This window comes from Takifugu rubripes, chromosome 2 (assembly GCF_901000725.2).
Source record: "Takifugu rubripes chromosome 2, fTakRub1.2, whole genome shotgun sequence".
NCBI lineage: Eukaryota > Metazoa > Chordata > Actinopteri > Tetraodontiformes > Tetraodontidae > Takifugu > Takifugu rubripes.
Window position 1 is genome coordinate 13,743,563 of NC_042286.1, and position 12,269 is coordinate 13,755,831.

The 12,269-nt window shown below is 54.7% G+C and overlaps 1 long non-coding RNA gene across 1 annotated transcript; it reads right to left on the reverse strand.

Annotated features, from left to right (window-relative positions):
* Positions 1 to 1,053: 1,053 nt before the first annotated feature.
* LOC115248752 (uncharacterized) lies at positions 1,054 to 6,536 on the reverse strand. Its single transcript, XR_003887497.1, has 3 exons — positions 6,501 to 6,536; positions 6,328 to 6,405; positions 1,054 to 1,100 (listed from the first exon to the last, which is right to left on the reverse strand). It is a non-coding gene; the product is annotated as an uncharacterized lncRNA (long non-coding RNA).
* Positions 6,537 to 12,269: the final 5,733 nt, after the last annotated feature.

Below are 12,269 nucleotides of genomic sequence, written 5' to 3' on the forward strand. Positions count from 1 at the left end.
TGGAGAAACTGGGACAAGGAAATCATCATCACACTCCCTCCCCTCCCCTCCCTCCTCTCTCTCTCCCCCTCTCTCTCCTCTCCTTCCATCCTCTCCCACGGCCCTTTCACTCCCTCTCTCTCCTCCGGGGGTTTTTTAATCTCCATGGCAACCGGCTGTGGTTCACATACAGGTGTGTCACCTCGGTGATTCGAACTCGTTTTCGTGTCTCCGTGTGTGAAGCTGCTGAGTCTGCAGGTCTGAGAGTTGTTTCCTGATTTGCGGAGTGTGAAACTGATCCGGGACCTGCGTCGCAGGTAGACCCGGGCAGTCCACCGGTCCAGGCCCGACCCTGGCACGCCTGCCCGACCCGTGCACAGCCTGCCCGACCCGGCACGCCTGCCCGACCCGTGCACGCCTGCCCGACCCGTTCACGCCTGCTGCTCTCTCTAATTGGCCGCTCCTCTGCTGGAAGCTGCAGGTCGACGCTCCGCGCTCACCACGCACTTTTTTCCACCAGAATTCACCGAAGGTGCCGGAGATCAAAGACATAAAAGACATTTGCGGTCAAGGTGGAACCGACTTGGACGTGTCCACCGGTCCAGGTCTGGGCCTCAGTTAGGGGGACAATGTGTCCGCAGGGGGCGCAGCAGAGCTGCTGAAGATCAAAGCAAAGAGGACGGCAGCCTGTAATTAAGGGAGCCACGATGTCCCGGCTTAATATAGAGCCCAGAACGGTCCGGTGACCCTGGACGGACGAGGAAGTTCGTAAAAATAACCTGCAGGCCCACGTGGCAGCGCTGGAGCAAAGGTTCAGAAGGAGATCGAAGCAGCTTCTGAGGAGTTTGATCAGCACTGGACAGGAAGTTCCTGTCTGCTGGCTTCCATCCAACTCTGCTAGCATTATTAGCTTAGCTAGCATTATTAGCTTAGCTTCTCTCTCACCCTGCACCTGAGGGACGCAACACCTTCACGCTGTCCCGAGTGGTGTGACCTCAGCGACACGCAGGAAACACCCGGTGTGTGGTGTGTGTGTGTGTGTGTGTGTGTGAGGCAGTCGTACCATTGCTTGTGGTGCCGTTGTCTCGATCCCACGCCTCCACGATGACGGTGAACGCTCTCTGAAACAGACAGAGGTCAGAGGTCAGCGGGGGGGGGCGTTGGATTTCTCACCTCTACACTGGTTTGTTTTTGTCAGCAGGAGGTTTTATTTTGAAAGTGGAGCGTCGCCGAACACACAAGTGCATCCTGGGAATTCAGAGGAATTCTCACTTTGTTGCCGCGGATTCGCTTTCAGTCAAGGAACCAAACAACAACTCCTTTATTTGACAGGTAGAAGGATCGTTTGCTGTAATCCACATTAATCCAGAGTCCTATTAACGACCCCGGGGGGGGGGGGGGGCCCCGGGGGGGCGGCACCGCTGCAGCCAGAGCAGATCACTTTGGTTTCCAGAGGAAAACCTCATTTTCCCACAGATCCGATCCACTTCCACGGGTCTCACCTCCGGTTCTGATTCATATCGCTGCACCTGCGGCTCGGTGACCTGGTTGGTTGGTTGGCATGGCAACGCCCGTCTAAATCGGACGCCATGAACTCGAACCCTGGATTGTTTCAGGTGCGGCAGCCACGAACCGGAGCGGCGCTCGCCGTCCGTCAGCGGCATGTGGTCGCCGGAGCAGCTGCGCGTTCCCATGACCCCGGTCTGACTCACAGCGACCGAAGGCTGCGGGGGGGGGGAGCGGAGGGGAACAGGGAAGCACAGGGAACGTCGGGAAACAATCAGGATTTGAAAGTGAAGCCGCCCAGATGTGCAGCTCCTCGTCTTCCTGCTGTTTCCACGTGTCCGAGGGCTCGGACGGATCTGGACCCGCGCCCAGAACGTCTCCAGCAGGTCCCGCGGATCTTCCAGGTCCCACCCTCGGACTCTGGACCTCAGCAGGTGAGGCGGCGCCGGATGTGACTTAGGAGCCTGCGAGCGAGCGGAGGCGGAGTCATGGTCAATCTGTCCCGTCTAATTAACTTTAAATGTCACGGACAGATGGGGCGGTCCCACGGTGTGTGTGTGTGTGTGGGTGTGAGAGAAAGAGTGTGTGTGTGTGTGGGTGTGAGAGAGTGTGTGTGTGTGTGTGTGTGAGAGAAAGAGTGTGTGTGTGTGTGGGGGGGGGAACTTGACACCACAAACCAATTTCCAGTCAGAGGATTTGAGTGTTCATTATTGGGGGGGTTTCACCTGTTCAATGAATAAATTAGCACGTTAGCACCACAGGGACAAGACTAGCAACACAGGACGACACCCTCATCATCCTCATCATCTTCATCATCTTCATCATCCTCATCATCTTCATCATCCTCATCATCCTCATCACCCTCATCATCCTCATCATCTTCATCAGGTCAGTTCAATGCTGATTCTGACCTCTGACCTTTGATCATGATCCTGGGGTTTGACAGGAAGTGGCTCCTAACCTGCTCTGGGGAGTGAAACGACACCCGTCTGTTGCCAGTTTCGGTCCGATGCGTCACCAGTTTCGGCTGTAAACGTCATCTGAGGATCTTCTGGCACAAAAACAAACACTTTTATTTGTTCGCCCAAAGCAGACGAAGGTTTTGTCAGCTGACACGAAGACTCAGGCGGTCAGAGCTGATGGTGACGTGGCCCAGAAGCAGGTTCTGAAGGGGTTCTGGAGACCCCACAGTGCTCAGCTGCGACCTGCGCTAGCAGCGTTAGCCTCCGCGGCACCGGGTTCGAAGCGTCTGCGGCGTGTTTTTAACCCCACGAGCATCGGGAGACGCGAGGTGGCGACACCGGTCCCCCGAACTCTCGGTGCGGCGGCGAAAACGTGCGGGATCGAGCATTCGCAGCAGCCGCAGAGCGGCGAGATCCCAATTAGCAACTTTAGCGGCGCTGCCATCAGAGGCAGGAATACAGCAACACCTGTCGTGTCACACCTGACATGAATAAAACATGCTGCTCCCAGCAGAGAGGAGCTGGATGGTTAATTTAGCACATTATTAACAGAACCAGCCCCCCCCCCCCCCAGCCCCCCCCACTCCCAGCCCCCCCCATCCCCCCCCCCCCCGAGGAGGCCTCGGAGCACCAGGACGCCTGGTTCAGACGGCAAAGCTAATCTAATCAGCTCTTATATCGAGCTGGGAGGAAGAAATGACCCAATTCTCGTTTTCCCACAACGAAATGTGTCAAATTTCTGTCGGGGCGGAACTCCGACAGCAACCGATACCGAGGGAGACGTCGCGAGGGGCCGACTCGGGTCGCCGGGTCGGGCCTGAACGGAACCAGAACCTTCCAAAGATCAGGAGGTATCGGTGTCTCTCAGAACTCCCTGATCCACCCCAGGCCGTCTCTTTACGCTCTCCACCTCCAACCGCGTCTACGACGCAAAGACGGAGCGAAGTGGAGCGGGCGGAGTTTAGCCCCGCCCACATTCCCACGCAGCCAATCGGGAGGTGATATTCAACCTGCAACAGGACGCCCCTGTTACAGGCCACAGAGGACGAGCACGACCTCACGGGGGTCAAAGAACATGTAAAAAAGGATGAGTTCTAATCAGAGACAACTGGGCCGATCACATGACTGATCACATGACTGATCACGTGACCGGTCGTGTGGGCGGATCCTCAGACCTCCGGGATGAGTTTACATCAGCACCAATGAAGAGAGGAAGATCCTTTCTCTGATTCAGACAAAGGAACCAAATGGAGGCGTGATCGCACCCTCTCGCGTGTTCACACACCACACACACGCACGCACACACACACACACACCCACACACACACAACACAAATGTCCAGCTGAGCCTCATTAATCTCATGAGCATCTACTAATGGGAAATAAAGAATAAAGTCATGAGACACTTTAACCACATCTATGTTCTTTTTAACACGCACACACACACACACACACACACACACTGTGAGCAGGCTTTTATTACTCTAAAATAAAGGTTGTTAATGGTTCTCAGGCGTTTGATGACACAAAGCTGCTTCTGTCAGACGTCTGAGGCGGCGTCGCCGATCGATCAGCCGGGCGATCACGTATTCACACGCCTGTGGAGGGTCAGCTGACGCAACCAGAGGCAGCGTGGGAAACTTTCTCAGAGGCTGGCACACACACACACACACACACACTGATGAACTATCGCCAACAGCGGTTGCGGTTGAGTTAAAGAGCTAATAAGCTAAGGAGTTGGCTCTCCATAAACTGACGAGGTTACCGTGTGAGTGCAAAACTCGCAACAAAAAGGGGGTGTGGCCTATGTGTTTAGCATCTCCTGATTGGCTGTTTTTGGTCTGATTGATCTCATTTAAATGGAAAACCAGCTGAAAGAATCTTCTCACAGAAGACGCCAATTCTGATTGGCCGTCAGGACGTCCCCCCCGCTTCCTCTGTCGACCGCCCCTCCTCACCCGCCTCACCCGGCCCTTTCATGGAAAAGATGTCAGCGAAGCCCCAAGCAGCCGGAGGGGTCATGACAGTGGACAATGTCTTTTTTTGAACTCATTCATGTCAGGACCAGTGGCCCAGATTCTGCAGGAGTCCACTCTAGCAGCACCGCAGGCTACAGGCCAGCGCCTCCCATTAGCACGCTCAGTTAGCCGCCATCGGCCCACACGCCAGCCTGTGGACGAGCCCACATGTTCGTCCAAAGATAAGGCTTCGCCGTGTGTTGCTCTCCGTCCTGAGGAACCAGCTGGAGCCCGTTTCTGTCCTCAGTTCAACCATATGAAGCCACTCTGCTGCTCTTTGCTGCCACTCGATTCAGAGGCGAATACTTAAGAGTCTGAGTCAGACAGACGCTGGTTTCTGATGCTGCTTGAGGAGGCAACGTTTTTCAGTCCACGTCAACAAGCCGCAGCCACACGGAGCTCAAGCCCTGATGTTTTCATGCCAAACTCAGCAGGAACGCGTGAAGCCGGGGAGAAGACCGGCCACCAAACCCGGATCATTCCTCTTCAGGTTGGATGTTCTAATGAGCCCAGGCTGTCTGAGGGAAGGCTGAACGTCAGGAGAGCCAAGGAAGGTGAAACGTGCCGCGGATTTTAGTCAAAACGCTCACAGATTTTCACAAGAACCAAAAGTGAAGGAGGCCTCAGCAAACACACACACCACACACACACACCCTCAGTGGGTAGATAGTGGAAAATAGTGATCCCACACAGGCCGACTGAGACAATAATGGAGAGAGTGTGAACCTGAGAGGCGGCCTGGTAAAGGCATCCCCCCGTCCAGATTGAAAAGGAGGGGGAGGTCTTGACTGGTTTGAGTCGCCGGTGACACCGATACCCGCCGCCTGTGTCACACACAACTTAGTGGTAACCATATCCGCCCGCAGGGCCCCAAGTTACTACTTCCATCTTCCCGTCCGCTGACAGCTGACCGTGGGGAGTGATGAATGAGGAGGTCACGTCGCCACAAAGCACCCGATATGTCCGATATGTAAGTGACAAGAACACACAGGGAACGGACCCCAAACCACACAACGCCGACAACAGCAGCTCGGTGCCGGAAAACAAGGCTGCACCAAATATTTGCTGTGATAATGCTGGTAAAACCCTCCTCAAACGTTCACAAAACCTCATTGAGATGTTTTTAATCCAAAGAAATATAACAGTTCCTTTATGAGAAGCAGTTTTCCTTCTGCAGTCATAAAGACTAAAGACTTTGCACATTTATCCACATTCAGCAGGCAAATACAGGCCTGAGAGCATCAGCTGCTCGGTAAGTCAGCAGCCCCGAGGGCAGAGCGTCATTAAACCGGCACAGACATCTGCAATTAAGTTTTCATTTAAATGAAATGAAAATGTTGAAATCCAGAAGAGCTGGAATGTTTTCACGGAGAAAATCCGCAAAAACTCCGAACAATTTCACCTAAAACGTTCAGATGTGTATCTAATGTTACCAGGATCGGCACCGATCAAGGTTCCCGTTTCAGGAGTCGTGCGCGCGCGCGCACACACACACACACACAGATGGAAAGAGAGAAAGAAAAGGAAGAGAGAGAGGGGGAGAGAGAAAAGGTCGCCACTCTTCCAACTAAACAGAAAGTGAACCAGCTCCGCGCGTAAAAGTCGTGCGTAAAGCGCACCCGCAGATGCGGTGCTCTGGCGTCCCCCCCCCCCCCCCCTTCCAGAGACGCTAAAACCTCTGAAGGTTGAGCAAAGTGAAAACTGGAGGATAAACATCAAGTGAGCCAGATTCCGCCCCGCTTGGACGATCCCTCCACCGCGAGCGCGTCTCCGTAACCTTAGATCTCCAGCGCGTCACGTCGTGTCCGTTAATCACAGAAATCTCGTGTTAAGTGCGTGACTGAGCTTCAGAATCCACTTACCGGCCACGCGAACTGGAATCGTATGAGGATCTTTCCGGCCTCGTTGCGGTTGCCTCCGCTTTTCTGGCCGCTCTTGAACTGAAAGTATTCCCACCGATAACTTTAGTAGTTTCCGAGCCGTAGGTGCACGTCCCTCGGGTCACCACCTCCGTTTGGTATTCCTTTAAGCACACCTTGAAGTAGGTGTCGCACTCGTCCGCGCCGCAGGGCCCTCGGCCGCGCTCCTCTCCGCGTCGCAGCAGTCCCCGCTCAGCAGCTGTCCTCCGGGTTCTCTACCACCGAGACCAGCTGCAGCTCAAAGTATCCGGTGGACCGGGACACCTGGGGGGCAGAACAGAGTGAGCACGGCTGCGGGGGTGTCTTTCCTTTACGGGCATCATTCGGATTTAATCTCGTTCCGTTTACATTCGAGGTCGGATGATGCGCGTGCAGGTGACGCTGACATGACCAACCAGCGCTGCGTCACCGGCTAAAACCAAACATTTATGCACGAAAGCAACTTTACCAAAACCTCCGCGCCTCCTTTTACGCCTTCATATTCAGGAGGCGCGCAGCTGAAAAGTTTTAAGAACGTTACAGTTTCGTCCCTCGGAAAGAAACTAAGAAGTTCCGAAAATACCGAGACGGAGATGTGGAACTGAGAATCAGCTGGAATCTGCCGTGAACCTGCAGAGGCGCGGGTCGCGAACCCTCTCCTCCACCTGAGACCCGAAGGGCCGAAGTTCTCACCTCAGCCTGCAGCGCCAGGAGGAGACACACCAGTGAGAAGCGCCGCGCTCTCTGCACAATATCCCACATGTCTGCGGCGGCCGGTGACCATCGGTGAAGAGCGCAAATATGGAAGTTTCTGTCGGTCCAAAGAGGATAAAAAGAAGCGCGCAGAATGCCTCCCCCCGCGGGGGCGCGAGCCGTCCGCGGCGCCGCTGCTCGCCTGCGGTGGTGGAGGAACTGGTGCTGCTTCGCTCCGCGGACGCACAACAGGACGCGCTCGGATGCCGCTGCGCTCTGCCGCTCTGCCGCTCTGCCTCCGCCGCTCCGAGCTCTAAACAGCAGAGAAGAGGAGCAGCCGCGCGACTCCGCTGCCCGCAGCACGAGCCGCAGCAGACAGCGGCCCGGCCCAATCGCTGCTGGCGGGGGGCGTGGCGGCAGAGAGGGCGGAACCAATCAGAGGGGAGAGGGCGGGGCGGGGGCGGGGCGGACTGCTGATGGATTTATTCTTTATTCAGACAGTAGCTCCCATTTTACTTTAATCCCCTCACATAAAAAAAGAACTCCAAACACACCGAAGCGGAACTATGTGTCAGTGGGTGTTGTTCACCTTTGCTACAGAATACCTCCCACCTGACACATAGTTCCGCTCACAGGAGCGACAAATATGACGGTCACAGCAGGCTAACGGTGTTTTTACTTGTTGGCTTCCATGTGAAACACCTGAGCTCCTCACTGATCTACAGACAGGAAACACGGCTGTTAGCGCCCTCTGCAGGCCGCTCTGCAGCCCCCGGGGCACCAACCAGAGGACCAGGATACTTAGTTACAACCACACTTTGGGACTTTGTTTCATTCAGAGGAATATATATATATATATCTGGCATAGTCGCAGCTGCACTTAAAGAGATAAACAGATTGGCATTATGATTTGTTACTCCCTTCAAAAATGAGTCGTGGCAAATTTTATTTAGCTGTAACAGATGTTAGTTTTGAGAGACGTTAGCTGATGTTAGCTAGCTACAACACGTGCATTTTAGCAGTTGTTATTTAGCTCTAATAGTTTCTGATTCACTTTGATAGATGTTCGTGAAATGACGTAACCTTCCTGGTAAATGTACCGACGGGGAATACTGCCCCCTTCTGGTCTGGAGAGTATTTCCTGAGCGTAATGGGTTGTTTTAATGAACAAAGAGCTTTGCTTTAAGTCAACGTCGGTCACTTTCATGAGATCTTTGGTGGTTTTCCTACATTCGGTGCAGCAACAAGCTCTCTGTTGTGCAGACGTGTGACTTCCAGAGAAGATTTCCTGTGGCATTCCCATCTCACACGCCAGGCTTTCATTTGGTGATCCGGCTGCGTGTCAGATGGCAGCCGTGGGACGGTCCGTTGGGGCAGCTGCTCCTCCAGATCCGCTGGCCGCGGCGTCCGCTCCTGTGGACGCGGGCGGCTGCCTGGGACAGGTGGCTCCTGACGCTCTGCAGCAGATGTTTCCTCTCAGGGAAGCAGGTGCAGACACACATTTTATCGTCCACACACACTCGAGCACTTGTGACTCACTCACATGCCACAAGAGACACAAACGTCTTGTGTTCCTCTTATCAGCGGAGATAAAGAACAGCTAATAGAGATAAACGGACGACTTAATGAGCCTCGTTCTGAAGATGAAACCTTCTGACCCCACCGAGGTGCTGAATCGCTCGGGGGGGGGGGGGGGGACTCCACAGGGATCTTGGATCAGGTCAGGCTGCAGGTGTTCCAGACCAAGCCCAGGACAGGTGAGACTCGTCTCCCTGTTCTGGATCGAACCGGAGTTTCTTCCTGGTCCACTCGTTCAGACTTCCCCGATGTGCCCCCCCCCCCCCACGGTGAGCCAACCTGGTCCAGCTGTGGCAGAAAGGTCTTCAAACATATAACCTTCAGGTCTGAGAAATGATGTGTTTTCCTATCTGCAGCAGAATGTTTGAAGGATTAGGGAATTCTGGAGGAGATAACCCCCCCCCCCCCCCCCCAAGCCTCTAATGCAGAGCAGAGACTAAACAAGGCTCCTGCTGATCTGATATGAAGAGCAGATATGATGCTGCCGCTCTCGCCACCGTCCATGGTTCCGCGAGGAACATGTCGGACTCTGTTTTACAGCCTCATTAATGCACAGCGGGACGTTGCGAGGTCAAATTCCTGCGCGTTCCTCACACCTGCCCGTTGAAGCAACGCAGCCTCTGATGGGTTTTATGATCCGTGTGGATGTGGAAGATTTGCCAATCGTCCTGAGTCACGGCTGCAGGTGGACGTGTGCGTACCTGCGCAGGAGGAACCCGTCAGGAACCAGTCAGGAACCCGTCAGGAACCAGTCAGGAACAGAGTCACCAGGCTCCACGGGGAACCTGGCTGATGCAGCAGGTCCAGAAGAACCACTATTGTCTGTTGAATGTGACAAAGTGAAGGTGTTTCCAGCCCCCCCCCCCCCCCCCAGCCGTGTGTGTACAAACAGGCCGGCGTGCGGGAGAGCTGCCATAGAGACGTTTACAGGTCCTGGCCTGAAGAATGCAAACAGCAGCGAGTGCAGCTCTTATCTGACAAAAGAGTAAACTTTACAGTCCTGTTGTGGCTTGTCTGTGTGGTCTGAAGCTGCAGTTCGGAGCGGTGACGGAGCATCTGGACAGAACTGACGATCCCTTTTCTGGGATTTTCCGTCTTTTTAGAGGCCAGAAACTGGTCTAAAGTGGTGTTTACAGGAGAGGAGCCCGAGCGAGGTCAGGGGGCGGGGTCAGGGGTCACACCCTCAGGTTGGACCACCTCAGACGGGTGTTTCCGTCTGGAGCTCCAGCTGCTGGAACAACCGGAGGAACCAGGCTCAACGTTGACCTTTCGCCCTCTGAGAACCAACGACTCAAGTCGGATTTGACTCGATTCGCCGAGACGCTGGTTCGTCAGCTCCACGTCTCCCACGGGCGGAGGTCGAGAGTGGCGGGAATCTGCTGCGACCACATGTGGAGGTTTGATACCAGCAGCAGATCCGGGGGAGAAACAGCGACACGGTGGCTGAGCTTTGTTTGAGGAGACGCATGAGGGCTGAACTCCGCTGAGACTTCTTCTTCTTCAGGTTAGAACCTCCCAAACAGACGGAACACAGCAACCCCGGACGCACCACGGCTACGGCGGTGCAACGCTGTGGTTGCCAGGGCAACTCCTGCTATTGATCAGGACATCCTCCGGGATCAGGAGGTCTGATGAACTGTACCAGAAGGTCACCAGGAACTGACGCGACAGTTCTGGAGGAGATGATTCTGCGACCATCTCCTCCAGAAAGATTCCAAACACACAGAAGTGACCACAACACACACACACACACACACACACACACACACACACATAAATATTTAGATTCCGAAAAGTTTTCAGGCGCCGAAAACATCAACCTTGTTGAGTTTAGCTGAAGAACGTCTGGAAACAAGAATCAGACAAATAACAAAAAAAACATACCTTTACAGAGAGGGACACACACACACACACACACACACACACCACACACGCACACCACACACACCACACACACACACACACGAGTAAACACACCACGCCCACAGGGCAGGTGAGCAGGTGTCTGTCGGCAGGCAGATTCAGTTCCTCTGAGGTCACATGATCAGCAGGTGAACTCACTCTAATCCAGAAGGTGTCTGATAACGCTGGAGCCACGAGGGCTCCTGTCTGTCTGTCTGTCTGTCTGTCTGTCTGTCTGTCTGTCTGTCTGTCTGTCCCTCTGTCTGTCTGTCCCTCTGTCTGTCTGTCTGTCTGACTCTGTCTGTCCCTCCGTCTGTCCGTCCCTCTGTCTGTCTGTCCCTCTGTCTGTCTGTCCCTCTGTCTGTCCCTCTGTCTGTCTGTCCCTCTGTCTGTCTGTCCCTCTGTCTGTCTGTCCCTCTGTCTGTCTGACTCTGTCTGTCCCTCCGTCTGTCTGTCCCTCTGTCTGTCTGTCCCTCTGTCTGTCTGTCTCTCCCTCTGTCTGTCTGTCCCTCTGTCTGTCCCTCTGTCTGTCTGCCTGTCCCTCTGTCTGTCTGTCTGCCTGTCCCTCTGTCTGTCTGTCTGCCTGTCCCTCTGTCTGTCTGTCTGTCTGTCTGTCTGTCCCTCTGTCTGCCTGTCCCTCTGTCTGTCTCTCCCTCTGTCCCTCTGTCTGTCTGTCTGTCTGTCTGTCTGTCTGTCTGTCTGTCTGCCTGTCCCTCTGTCTGTCTGTCTGTCTGTCTGTCTGTCTGTCTGCCTGTCCCTCTGTCTGTCTGTCTGTCTGTCCCTCTGTCTGTCTGTCTCTCTGTCCCTCTGTCTGTCCCTCTGTCTGCCTGTCTCTCTGTCTGTCTGTCTGTCTGTCTGTCTGTCTGTCTGACTCTGTCTGTCCCTCCGTCTGTCTGTTCCCTCCTCTGTCTGTCTGTCCCTCTGTCTGTCTGTCTGTCCCTCTGTCTGTCTGTCCCTCTGTCTGTCCCTCTGTCTGTCTCTCCCTCTGTCTGTCTGTCCCTCTGTCTGCCTGTCCCTCTGTCTGTCTGTCTGTCCCTCTGTCTGTCTGTCTGTCCCTCTGTCTGTCTGTCTGTCTGTCTGTCTGTCTGCCTGTCCCTCTGTCTGTCTGTCCCTCTGTCTGTCTGTCTGTCTGTCTGTCCCTCTGTCTGCCTGTCCCTCTGTCTGTCTGTCTGTCTGTCCCTCTGTCTGTCTGTCCCTCTGTCTGTCCCTCTGTCTGTCCCTCTGTCTCTCTGTCCCTCTGCCTGTCTGTCGTCCCTTGTCTGTCTGTCTGTCTGTCCCTCTGATGTGAAATCAGAAGGTAAATCACACATCTGAAAGGTTCCGGTTGGTCCAGTCCCCCTCAGGAGCTGTGACCGAGGCAGCGGTCCACAGTCTGGACTAGACAGGACCCCTGAGACCACCTATGTCCTCGGAGGTCTCTGTGTGGACCCAGTTGAAGGCTGAGGATCAATAACGTGCGCTAGCTAGCGGGCATCGACCTAAAGACTGAAATACCCCTGCAAATTCAGCCTTTTTACTCATCCTTCAAAGACCGTCCCGTTTCTCTCCACCGTGCTGCAGGTCAGTGAAGGCTCGGGCTCTGGACGGTCCCTGTCATCTTCCAGGGCAGCACATGGGTTTCGTTCCCAACCCCAGCGCCGCCTAACACCTCATTAGGCTGCGCAGGGTGGAGAACCCTCAGCTCCAAAGAGGAAGGAACAAACGAGCCCCCCCCACCACAGACACTGTCAATT